Source organism: Lucilia cuprina, chromosome 6, assembly GCF_022045245.1.
Source record: "Lucilia cuprina isolate Lc7/37 chromosome 6, ASM2204524v1, whole genome shotgun sequence".
NCBI classification, from domain to species: domain Eukaryota; kingdom Metazoa; phylum Arthropoda; class Insecta; order Diptera; family Calliphoridae; genus Lucilia; species Lucilia cuprina.
The window spans coordinates 57,660,898-57,675,193 of record NC_060954.1 but is presented as its reverse complement, the minus strand read 5'-3'; the positions used below and the strand labels follow the sequence as shown (position 1 = coordinate 57,675,193).

Genomic DNA, 14,296 nt, shown 5'->3' with positions numbered 1-14,296 from the left:
AAAACTGTTATACAAAAAACTATTAGTAGAAAATAATCTTATTTAGAAGGTGTCAAAACATGTTCTTGTAACAAAAATTAGTTTATAGCTGAAAATAACATAAATGCAAATTGATGTAATATAAAAAAACAAGCTTAAGAAAAGCGTGAAAGTGTTAAAAATACAATAAAAAACTACAACCCAAAAACATAAACAGACAGACAGACATATAAACAAATGTCTTAACAACTGTGTAACATATGGAACAAAAATATAAAACAAAAAAAATTTGCAACATAACCGATATAAATTTAAACAGAAATCAAGAAACAGACAAATGTGAATGAATAAATGAATGAATGAATGAAATGAATAAAACGAATGTTAGGTTAAAGTTCACGAACAATAGAAGAAAACATTTTATGCAAATTAGTTGAATTTCAACAAAAATCAAAGCAAAACAAAACAAGATGAAACATAATACAATACAAACACATCTTCAACATAAATATAACAACAACTTCCATAAAGATATAAATAACAACAATAACATGAAAAAAATAGGAAGTTAAAAACTAAAATTTATAAATAATTAAAGAAACAATTTAATAATATTTCTTTTTCTCTCACTTTGTTATATAACATTGAAATTTAAACATTTTAGCCCTAAAGATTTTTTTAAACATATAAAATATTTACATTTTTAGGAAATGTTTTTGTATTTTTTTTTACACACAACAACAGCAACATTAATAACAATATTAATGCATTTGTTTGTTAAACATAATAATGAAAGATGAATATAAGAAACAGCAACAACAACAAGCATATTTAATGATGCAATACAAGATGTTTAATTAATGCAAAATTAAAAAAAATATATATACTCAAGAGAAAAAAAAAATGTTGTATATAATCAATCATTATTTTCGTTTCCCTACAATAAATACATTAACTTTTAATTTAGGAAAATTTTTTGAAAAAATTCATATTTTTGTTAAACTGTATAAATTATGTTATGTTAGTAATTAACTAATATAATAACTAACATTTTTAACGAATTTAATTTTTATCTAACAAATGTCTATTTGACACGCATTTCACTTTACAAAAAAACATCAAATTTTCAAAGTTTTTAACACAAAACCTTTAAATTTTTTAAGAGTATAACAGTTTAAAAAAAATGTATAAAAATACTGGTTAATGAGAATGATATTTATAAAAGTATTTTCTATAGAAACTTTTGTATAACAGTTTTCTTTAAAGAATTTTTGTGTAATCTAGTATTTTTTATGAAAGTATTGTGTATAACAGTTTTTTTTATATAGAAAATTAAATATATTTTGTGTATAACAGTTTTCGCTATAGAAAATTTAGAGCATAACTTATTTTCTATATAAAAAAATATTGTAGAACCGTTTTCTTTGTAGGTAATTTTGAATAAAACATTTATTTTATTGAAAACATTTTGTATAACAGTTTTTTATATTGAAAACTTTGTGTATAACAGTTTTCTATATTGAAAAATGTGTGTATAACAGTTTTCTCTACATTAACATCTTTATCTTTAGAACCGTTTGTGTATAACAGTTTTTCTAAAAAATTTTATATGTAAAACAGTTCTAGCTATAGCAAACTTTGTTTCTAACCATTTTTTGTATAACAGTTTTTCTAACAAATTTTATATGTATAAAAGTTTTTTGCGTAAAATTTATAGAAAAATCTGTGTATAACAGCTTTATCCATAGATAGGTTGGTGTATAACAGTTTTTCTAACTAAATTTTTATTTAAAACAGTTCTCGCTATAGAAAACTTTGTTTCTAACCATTTTTTCAATACAAAAGTTTGTGTATAATAGTTTTTTCAACATAAAAGTTATAGAAAAGATTGTGTGTAGAAGTTTTTTTGTGTATAACAGTATTTCTAACGAAATCGTTAAATAAATGTAAAAAAATGTAATCAGTTTTCTTTGTAGAATATTATGAGTACAATAACATTTATATTGAAATTTTGGTGTATAACAGTTTTCTCTACATAAAATTTAGAGAAAAATCTGTGTATAATAGCTTTATCTTTAAGAATGTTTGTGTATAACAGGTTTTATATACACATTTTTATGTATAACGGTTCTAGCTATAGAAAACCTTGTTTCTAACCATTTTTTCTATAGAAACGTTTGTGTATAACAGTTTTCTCTTTATACAACAGTTTTTTCTGCAGAAAAGTTTGTGTATAATAGTTTTTTCTAAATTACAGTCTTTCTATAACATAAAAAATAACATTCTGTGCACAACTGTTTACTTCATAAAGACGTTTATGTATAACAGTTCCTTTTATAGATCACTTTTTGTATAACAGTGTTCTATATTAAATTCTGTGTACAACAGATTTCTTTAAATAACAATATATTTATAGCAGCTTTGTCAGTGTAAAATATCATGTATAACAGTTTTCTTTTTAGAAACATTTGTATACAAAAGTTTTCTCTTTAGATAAAGTTGATGTAGAATAGTTTTCTTCTATATAAAAGTTTTGTACAACAGTCCTTTTGTGGAAAAGTTTGTTTGTTACGTTTGTGTATAACAGTTCTTTTTATGAAACATTTTGTGTATAACAGTTTTTCTATATTAAATTTTCTTTATTAAATTCTTTTTTTATGTAAAATTTCATGTATAACACTTATATCTTTAGACATATTTGTGTACAAAAGTTTTCTTCTTAATTAAAGTTGATGTATAATAGTTTGTAACAATTGTTGAAATTGTTGTTGTAAAACAATGTATAACAGTTTTTTTTTTGTGTATTACCGTTTTTATCCAAAGCAATGTTTGTGTAAAACAGTTTAATCCTTAGACTTTATATTAGACTTTACATTAGAAAAAATATTTTATATTTTCAAAATTTTCTATTTCAACAATTGTAAAGAATTCTTTGTTATGCAATCATCTTGACTGAATGCCAAACAGTTGTCTGTGTTATTTCATAATCTTCTGGTTGTCAAGTTGATAACCAACTTCTTTTATTTAAAACACATTTTGTAGAGTTAATCAAAGAAACAAGTTTATTTCTTAACTAATAATGATTTTTTGTGTAAAAAAGTTCTTATCTTAAATCTTTTGTTTTTTTGTTTTCGATAAATTGAAAACTTTAAATAAAACAAGAAAAAAAAAAACAAATAAAATTATAATAAACCAAAAATAATACTTAAAAAATCGATTAATTTAGGTTTTTTAATGATTTTATATAAAATGACGCAAATGTGTAAAAAATATATGCAAGATGTTTAACCTTTTTTTTAAAGAGTTAAACTAGTTTTTTTAACAAATTACTAAAAATTTTGCCAATTAAGAAAACTTTAGTTTAAACTTTAGTTAATCTACGCTATTATTTAGTTAATTTATGAAGGCATAATTTAAGGTCTTGTTAAAAATTAACTTAAGATCTTTAGATGATAACAGTTTAAAAATTCTATTATTTTGCATAGAAATAAACAAAAACGGAAAGAAAAACTATATTTTTTACACTAACTACTGTTTTGTTTTCGATTTTGTGGGTTTGGAAAAAAAAGCAGCGAAAAAGATTAATAACATTTGATAACATTGTTTTGCCTTGTAATATTAACAGAAAATCTAACTTTACAAAGTCATTCATTCATACCTAAACCGAAAGACAGAAAGACAGACAGGTAGGGTGAACGGAAGGACGGACGGAAAGACGGACAGTTAATACCACCAACCAATTTTTTCATTTTAACCAAAACAACTTGTACTAACTGCCAGCAGTTACTTGCACCATTGCTATTGTGTTGTTAGTATTATGTACAATACCATTGACTACCAACTAATTAGAATTCTAAAGAGTGGCAGCAGTTTTATACTCACATACAGTTGGCTAAAACTAAATAAACTCTATTAAACAGTTAAATGTTTAGAAAACGAAACAAAACAACTATAAAGAAGAAAAAAATACAAATTCTAAATGCGTGGCAATTGTGTTGGAATTGGAAAAAAATTATATTTTAACAAAATTTAAATACTTTGGCATGAATGTTTTTTGTTGTTGGTAAAAAAAAATGCAAAATAAAAAAAAAAAACGAAAAAAGATTTTTCCGTTGTTGTAATAAATGTTAGGCTGCCTTCCTTAGTATGGCCGTTATGCAGTGGCAAAATGACAGATAGTCAGCTATTTAAAAGAGTTATTTCTAAACACATCTTTTACATTCAAACAACATTAATAATAAGGCAAAAAAATGAAGATTTAAGTCCTTTAAATAACTGTTTACTGTAGTTGTTTTCTTGATTACATTGTTGCTTCCTTGGTAATTAACAAAAAAAAAAGTGGCAAAGTGTGCGGAAAACAACACCAACAAACCTATAACCAGTGTATTGTTTATAAACACTTGTAGTTAATAAGCATTTACTAACAGCAACACTGACTCCCTTTGCCGGCCTGTACTGTAATCAAACAAATAACAGCTAACATTATGCAATGCATTTAAATGTTTTGCAGGAAAATTATATGCCAAAAACACAGCAACAACTATAGAAAACCTTACTTATTGGAGGTCGAAATAGTAAAAAAAAAAAAAAAAAAACAAAAAAAAAACACGCAAAAATAATTTTAATTTGTTTAGGTTTTTTCCATTTATTTAAACAGCAACACAGATTTTGTTAAAAAAAATTTTTCTTTAATAAACTATTAACAAGATTTCTTTAAATTAAAAAAAAAATTAAGAAAATCTTTATAGAAAAGATATTTTAATTAAATTAATTAAAAAGAAAACAAAAGACTTAGGAAACAAACTTGAAAATTAAGAAAAACAAAAATTTTATCCAATATCATTCAAATCCTAATAATATTAAAGTCAATATGAAAATTTAAATGGCAATTTATCTTATAACATAAATTTCTATAGACATTTTTTCGATATAAACATTTAAAGATATTTGTTACACGATTTATATAAATTTCTATAGGAATTTGTCTTGAGATCAAGATTTCTTTAGGAAAATACAGCAAGACATAAATAACAAATTTATCTCATGTTCTTTAATTTATATCAAAACATAAATTTCTAAATTATCTCATGTTCTTCAACAAAAATTTTACTCCAGATCTATGTCTTCATGTCAAAACATAAAATTTTATAAAAATTTATTTTACTTTTTTAAATTTTTATAAGAGTTTTTCTTGATATCTAAATGCTTAAAAGATTTTATGTCTTGACACAAATTTCTATAGCAATATGTTTAAAAATTATAAAATTACATGTCTTGACATGAAATTCTATAGCAATTTCTTTAGAAGTTGTAAATGTTTATGGAAATTTGTTTTCAAATATAAAAGTCTACAGAAATATAACTCGAGTTATAAATCTCTATAGATATTTGTCTTAATGTTTTAACAAGTTTGTCTTGACATAAAAAATGTCAACTGAAATGTTTATTAAATACATTTCTATTGAAATTTTCTTTCAATAGACCATAACAGATTTTTAAATTTTTAAGGGTTTTCGTTTTGGAACATTTTGTATATAAGAGTTTTCATTAGAGAAACAATTGTATAACAGTTTATTTGAGAGAAAATTTCGTAGATGATAACAGTTTTTCTATTGGGCATTTTGTGTATAACAGTTGTTTATAGAAATTTTTCTGTTTAACAGTTTTTCTATTGAGCATTTTGTGTATAACATGTTTTTTATATAATTTTTTTGTATAACAGTTTTTCTATTGAGCATTGTCTGGATTATAGTTTTCATTATAAAAATTTTTTGTGTAAAACAGTTTTTCTATTGAGATTTTTGTGTATAACTGTTTTTTATAAAAATTTTTGCGTATAACAGTTTTCATTATTGAAATTTTCGTGTAAAATAGTTTTTCTATTGGGTATATTGTGTATAACGGTTTTCATTATAGACCTTTTTTGTGTATAACAGTTTTCATTACAGAAATTTGTGTGTAAAACAGTTTTTTGTTGAAAATATTATGTAAAACAGTTTTCATTATAGAAATTTTCATTTAAAATAGTTTTTCTCTTATGCATACTGTGTATGTATAATGGTTTTCATTATAGAACTTTTGTGTATAACAGTTTTATTTAAAGGGAATTTTGTTTAAAGTTTTCTTTTTTATTCTTCAGTTTATGTTTAACAATTCTTTTATAGAAAATTTTGTATACAAACTGTTTTTTCTTTAGAACATTTTGTGTATAACAGTTTGTAACAGATTTCTTTATAGAACTCTATTCTTAAGTATAACAGTTTTATATAGAAAATTGTGTGTCTAAAAGTTTTATTGTAAGGAATTCTATAACATCTATAATTTACTTTATAGAAAATGTTTTGTATAACTGTTTTTTCCTGTATACAAAGTGCTGTATATCAGTTTTATGAGAACATTATTTTGACCAATTTTTTCTTTGTACAAATTTAGTTATAACAATTTTTATTATTAAAAATTGTTTCATATAACAGTTATTTATCGAAAATTCTGTGTAGTAACAGTTTTACTGTATGGATTTTTGCCACTTCTAAAGTTTTCTTTCTTTTGTATATTTATTTTTTCTGTATAAAAAAATGTGTATAACAGTTTTTTTTTTTTTTTTTTTTTTCATTTCGTTCATAACAATTTTTTCTTTGATGAAATTTGGTTATAACAGTTTTCATTACTAAAACTGTTTTATGTAAAAATTTTCCATGGAAAATTTTGTGTATAACAGTTTCACTGAAAGGAATTTTGTAACTTCTACAGTTTCTTTACAGAAAATGTTATGTATAATTGTTTATTTCGTATACAAAATTGTGTATAACAGTTTTTTGTGAAAATCATTTCGTCCATTTTAGGTTTTTCTTTGGACAAACAGTTGTAATTATTAAAATTGCTTTATATGACAGTTTTTCTTAAAATAAATTCTGAGTAAACCAGTTAAATCAAACGAAATTTTGTTCTCACTCGAGTATAACAGTTTCCTTTATAGAACATAATATCTCGACAAAAACGTTTCAACAGAACAATAAAAAAGTCTTTTCTGAAAATAACAAAGTTTTTTTTTTTAAGTTTCTTGTGGAAATAACAACCATAAAGCATTTCTGTATAACAGTTTTGTTTTATAGAAAATTTTGTTATTTACTTTAACTAAATTATAAAAAATCTAAATAAATTATTTCAAGATTCTTAAGGAATTTTTGCTAGAAATATGTAAATTTTTATATTTCTTAAATTAAATTTATGTATGTATAAGGGAAGGGTGGGGAGGTGGGCTTCAACTAAACAAGTTGATTTTCAATTTAAAAACTAGTTTATGTTGTTTTTTTTTAATATAACGAGATTTTATTGAATAGATAAATAACAAAATTCAATAATAAAATTAATATTGATTTTCAAACTTTTTAATAGCGCATGCGTAAAGTGTGGACTTAAAGCAAATAAATTAAAGAATTTATATAAAACTGATTTGAAAATAAGCAAGAAAGCTAATATGACAAAAATTATTTGACAAATAGATTAACTTCCTAAAACACAAAAGTGATTGATATAAAGAGAGAATATTTTTAAAAACACAGCTTTTAATTAAAATCTTGTTTTATCTTTATTATATACATATTATCTTCATAATGATTGATTTATTAATTTAACTTTTCCTTGATTATTTGCCAATAGCTATTTAGAAAAAAATAAACAATTTTTCATTTAAAATTTACTTTAAATGTAATTTGTATGAAAGAAAAAATGCAGATGCTTGAGAAAAATTTGTAATTGCCACCTACATTTATTTTACTATTTATATATTTTTTTTCTTGACTTTATTTTTAAACATAAAACTGCATCATCACTAGAGTTAACAAACAAAAGTAGAGAAAATTTATTTGCCATAAAAAAAAACAAAATCATCTTCATCATCATTTTCAGTTTTGCCTGCATGAGATGATGCATCATTTGTCTTATTTTTTTCCTTGCCTTTTTTAGAGATTTTTTTAGTTTTTATAGTTATTCCCTTGTACATTGCAGTTTTTTTTAGCAGTTACGTTGTCTACACCTTTTAGTGAATCTGTTTTTTTTATGAATTAACTTAAAATTACAATTGTCACAGACACCTACTGTCTTTTGTTATATTCAATAAACCAATAAACATAAATTTTAAAATTTGTCTTTTAATTTTTACAGGAAATTGTCTTGAGATCTGAATTTTTGCAGAAACTCATCTCAACACAAAAATTTCTATAGAAATTTCTCACAAGTTGTAAGTAAATTTTTAAGAAAACTTTAGCTCGAAAATTAAATTTTTGCAGAACATTTTCTCAAGATAAAAAATTCTATAGAAAGTTGTCGCAAGTTGCAAACTTTTATAGAAATTTGTTTTCAGATATAAATTTCTATAGAAATATATACCATGACATAAAATTGTATTAAAATCTGTTATGAGATATACAAATCTATAGAGATATATTTCATGACATACAATTTTTTAGAGATTTGTCTCCAGATAAAAACCTCTAAAGAAGTTTTTTTTTTTCAAAAATTAGAAATTCGTATCTAAAAATCAAGACTAAAGACAGTACCATAGATCAGGAATATAGAAAAGACTATAGATTAAACTATAGTCCAGACTGCAGTCTAGTTTAGACTACGGTCAAGCTTATAGACCAGACTTTAACAAAATCTATAATGAAAACTTTAATCCATGCTATAATCAAAAATATACCCCCGACTATAGTCAAGACTACAGTGCATTCTGTAGTCAAGGCCAAAGACAAGACTATAGATTACGCAATAGTCAAAACTGCAGTGCAGTTTAGACTATAGACCACACTACGACCAAACGTATAGACCAGACTTTATCAAAATCTTTAGTCAAAACTATAATTTAGCCTATAGGCAACATTATTGTCAAGTCTATAATGAAAAATATAGGCCCGACTATAATCAAGACTATAGTGCATTCTGTAGTCAAGGACAAAGACAAGACTATAGATTACACTATAGCCCAGACGATCATGACTATCTTTTTTCTTAAAATTGACTTCAAGTCATCGATTTTTAAAGATATTTTAGTAAAACGATAAACTTTTATAAAAATTGTATGTCAGGACATAAAATTTTTATAGAAATTTGTGGCAAGACATAAATTCCTAAGAAAATTTATAACAAGACAAATATTTTTTCTTAAAATTGATTTCGAGTTAACGATTTTTAAAGAAATTTTAGTAAAACAACATATTTTTATAGAAATTTTAAATCAAAACATAAAATTTTAAAGAAATTTATGTCTAGACATAAACTTTTATAGAAATTTGTGGCAAGACATAAATTCTTAAAGAAAATTATAACAAGACAAATATTTTTTCTTAAAATTGATTTCGAGTTAACAATTTTTAAAGAAAATTTAGCAAAAATAACAAACTTTTATAGAAATTTTAAATCAGGACATAAAATTTTAAAGAAATTTATGTCTAGACATAAATTTTTATAGAAATTTTGTGGCAAGACATAAATTCCTAAGGAAATTTATAACAAGACAAATATTTGTTCCTAAAATTGATTTAAAGTCATCGATTTTAAAGAAAATTTAGTAAAACAATAAACTTTTATAGAAAAGTTAAATCAGGACATAAAATTTTAAAGAAATGTATGTCTAGACATAAACTTTTATAGAAATTTTGTGACAAAACATAATTTCTTAAAGAAATTTATAAGAAGACAAACATTTTTTCTTAAAATTGATTTCAAGTTAACGATTTTAAAGGAAATTTTAGTAAAACAACAAACTTTTAAAGAAATTTTAAATCACAACATAAAAAAAAATTTAAAGAAATTTATGTCTTTACATAAACTTTTAAAGAAATTTTATGGCAAGACATAAAAATTACAGAAATTTATCTCAAGATATAAAATTTTTCAGAAATTGATTTTAAGCCTTAGATTTATAAAGTAATTATTGTCAAACATTAGAAATTTTATGTCATGCCATAAACTTTTATAGAACTTATTGGCAAGTTATGAACTTTTATAATTATTTCTTTCAACAATTTTACAGAAATTACACTTAAGACAAGTCAGTGTTTTCAAGTTTTAGATTTCTAAAGATTTTAGAAATTTTTATGTCAAGACATAAATTTTTCAAGAAATTTTATGTCAAGACATAATTTTTTAATTTTTTTTTCAAAACATAATTTTTTCTAGAAATTATATTATTAAATCATTACTTAGTGTTGTTTTATATTGTTATAACAAAACTTGAATGTTTGTTGGGTGGTGTTTACAAACAAATTTTGTCACTTTTTTGTTGTTGTAGCTGCTGCTGCTGCTGTTGTGAATGATTTCAACAGTAGACAGATTATTACTTAATGGTTGATTAGTGAAGCTATTGTTTTCATTGAAAATAAAAAAAAAAATTGCAATGAATGAAATTTAAATTATTCTCGTAATATTTACTAGAGAAAGAAAGACTGTTAAAAACATCAGAGTTTATTTTTTAATGAAAACGATTTTTATTTAAAAAATTAAGTAATAATAAGGAAAATTAAAGAATTTTGTTAAATTTGTTATTCAACATAAAAAATCTTTTAATGGAAACGTTTTTTTAGTCTTAATTACTAACGCACTAGAGTAGAAGGTCCTTGTTTTAAAAAAATTCAATTTTTTTATTTTTTTTAATTTTAAGTTTTAAACCTTAAAATTTTTAAAAAAATTAATTTCTTTTTTCAAACTGTTAGTTATTTTAAAGTTTGTGTGACGTTTAGTGACGTTTCTAATATAGTTCAACAATTTTGTTACCATAACTTTACTCTAGGAAGTAGTTTTTGTATATTAATATGTCATAAAATTTTATTTACATTTAATGTTTTTTAAAAGCGAAAAATTTATAGTTGTTTTATTATTTAAAAAAAAACTCATTTTTAGCAAAATTTAATTCATATTAAAATGACTTGGTTTGTCTTAAATTCCAGTTAAAAGTTATAGTTATTTTTGCTGTTGCTATTCATTTTTTTTATCAAGGTTATTGTTTAAGTTATACATACATATTATTATTATAATTGTTAATAATACTAGAGAGAAAAAAACAAAAATAACAGCAACAGCAAATCATTAGCTAACTTTATTATTATTAAGGTTTGTCTCTTAAGTCTTTTGATTTCAAATTCCTACTCTCTAAACAAACACACAAATAGCATCTAGCTTTTTAACTCTCTTTTTCATATTTATGTCATTTTTTTTTTTGCTAAATTAAAATTAAATATTTACATTTTTTTGAAATTTGTTTTTAATCAAAATTCATTTTTGATTACTTTTTTTCGTTTATGCATAAATTATTTAACTAAGTTGTTGTTGTTTTTTATGTGTTAATAAGTCATGTTTTAACTATTGATTTTTTTAGGTTTTATTAGGTAGGTAGAGATATAACTGAATTTATAAATTTTTTTTAAAGAAATCTAGTTTATGAAATACTCGTTTTTGATGTATTTTTTTCTTTTTCTAAATTGGGGACAGAAATTTCACGAATTTTGGTAGATAATTTAAAAAATAGGTTTCTAATAGAATTTTAAAAACAACTTGAATAAAAACAACTTAAAACAAATAATAATTAATAACTGTTTTTATTTTGAAGAAAAAAATATTAATTTAAATATTTAATTAATAAAAATTCCCTTGACAAATTATAAAAACAGCTGGAATTAATCTGATCTAAAAAACAATTGCCAAATCATTAACAATAACTGACTTAAGCCCTAAATGTTAAAAACAATTAGAATTTACATGGATAATATATTTCAGAAATTTCCTACAATTTTTCTCAATAGAACTTAACTCTCAAAACATACCTTTCTAATGCAGATTATTTGCTAGAAAATCAAGACTAAATAATTTTTTTTTATTAAATTTCTAGAAAGAAATTTCTTTCTTAATAAAATTTTCTACAGAAATTTTTATCTAGACATAAATTTTTTACAATAGTTTACCTTAAAACAATACATTTTACAGAAAGTGGATTTAAGGCATAGATTTTCTACAGAAAATTTTCTCATGAATTTCTATAAAAATTTATATCATAACAAAAAATTCTATAAGAATTTGTATAAAATATAAATTTGTATATCATAAAAATAAGCTTGACTAAAATTTCCATAAAAATTTATATTATGACAAAGTTTTCTGTAAAAAATCTATAGAATTATAGAAATTTTTGTCAAGCTATACACATTTAAAAGAATTTTTGTCAAACTATACATTATTACAAAAATTTTTGTCAAGTTGTAAATTTTTGTAGAAATTTTTGTCAAGCTATAAATTTTTATAGATATTTGTGTCAAGACATAATTTTCTAAAATATATTTGTCTCACACAAGTTTGAGTAAAATATTTCTTAAGATACTTCTATCAAAACATAAATTATTATTAAATTTTTTAACAAAACACTAACTTTAATAGAAATTTATGTCAAGACATAAAACTCTATATGAATTTTAAAAGAAATCCTAATAAAATTTTGTCTCAAACTTAAATATTTGTTTTATTTGATTTACTTCAAAAAAAAAACTTACCTTTTTATTGTTATTAATTAGTTATTTTTTTTTAAAATCTATAGATTTTCTACTTTTTATTAAATCTCAGCGGATTTTGATTTAATGACGTAATAATCCAGTTATAATGTTGGTAACTTGTTTGTTTAATAAACTGTAAAAATTAGATTTTATTATAAAAATATTATTTTATTTTAAATTTTAAAATATTTTTTGCTAATTTAGTTAAAAAACGCAACGACCTGTTTGGAATTTCTTTTGAAAATATTTAAAAATTAAAAATTGTTTCTAACACTGAAATACAACATAGTACTATTGTTGTAAACGCGGAGGGCAGTTTACGACTATAGACGTAAACTTTGGTCCCTAGCATTTGAAAATTAGTCTATAGTCTACTTTGTAGTCTATAGTCTAGTCTATAGTCTAGTCTATAGTCTAGTCTATAGTCTAGTCTATAGTCTAGTCTATAGTCTAGTCTATAGTCTAGTCTATAGTCTAGTCTATAGTCTAGTCTATAGTCTAGTCTATAGTCTAGTCTATAGTCTAGTCTATAGTCTAGTCTATAGTCTAGTCTATAGTCTAGTCTATAGTCTAGTCTATAGTCTAGTCTATAGTCTAGTCTATAGTCTAGTCTATAGTTTAATCTATACTATAATATAGTCTCTAGTATTGTCTTTAATCAAGTCTCTTATCTAATCTACAGTTCAGCCTTTTGAAATCTTAATCATCTTGTATTTAATTAATTTTCTTCTTTTTAAATCGCAACACAATTAACTTTTAAAACTATTGGTTAAAAAACGTTTGTTTAACTTTTTGGTTATTTTGCCAAAAAAAACAACTTTTTTTGCAGTTGTTTTGGTAGTTGGTTTTAAAGGCCGTTTAGTTTTTACTTTTTTTAAATTCACATAAAGTTTACAAAACAAATTAATTTCACTTTTATTTTTATATTGTTGTGTGTTTTTTTGTTTTGTTCGTTCACAAAAGAAAAATTGCAATAATTTAGTGTGATTTTGTTTGCAACAGACACAGAGGAGCAACAATCAGCAGCATTAACAGTAACAGTAACAGGGGATCAGACACACAACAACATTAACAGGTTTTTCTTGGGAAATTTGCAATTCAACAAATTAAACGGTTTTTGTAATTCAAAATTGAAAATTTTTTATAAAAAAATATAAATTTCACTGTTTAAGTTTTAATTTTTTCTTTAATTTTATAAGTTAATTATTTAACTGTTTTTTTTAATTTTTTATAAAAAATTTCTTTGGATTATGTAATTTCTTTTTTTTTAAATTATCAAAGCTTACTTTTTGCTGTTATATTTTTTATCCAAATTTATTTTGTTAATTCATTTAACGTTTACTATTTTTATTTTATTTTGTTTTAAATTATTGGTTTACAAATTCATTTTAGGTTTCATAAAAATAAACTTTTTTTGTAAATATTATATCTTTTCTAAATTTGTATGAAAATTTGTCACAATCACCACTTCGAAATTTTATGTTTTTACCCAAACGCACTCAATGACTTACGCGACTCAACTAAATTCATGGCTTAAACCCATTTAGCCGCTCACCGTTGTTTCTTAGCCACTTTACTTAACTCTTTTTTAAATTTGTTTTTGTTATTTTTTTTTCTTTTGCTTTTCGTGAGTATTTCATGTTTTTTGTCTTTTATTCATACATTCGTTCATACGTTTGTCTTTCTTAAGTCATATTTCTTTAAAGTGGTTGCTGCTTGCAGTGAGTGAGTGAACGAATAATGAGTGTGTTGGAGTGTGTGTGTATTAACTTGTCTAC

General features: G+C 22.7%; 1 long non-coding RNA gene across 1 annotated transcript; it reads right to left on the bottom strand.

Annotated features, from left to right (window-relative positions):
• Positions 1-12,552: 12,552 nt before the first annotated feature.
• On the bottom strand, positions 12,553-13,862 carry LOC124420798. The gene is made up of 2 exons (XR_006941383.1): positions 13,805-13,862; positions 12,553-12,651 (listed from the first exon to the last, which is right to left on the bottom strand). It is a non-coding gene; the product is annotated as an uncharacterized LOC124420798 (long non-coding RNA).
• Between the last annotated feature and the right edge of the window lie 434 nt (positions 13,863-14,296).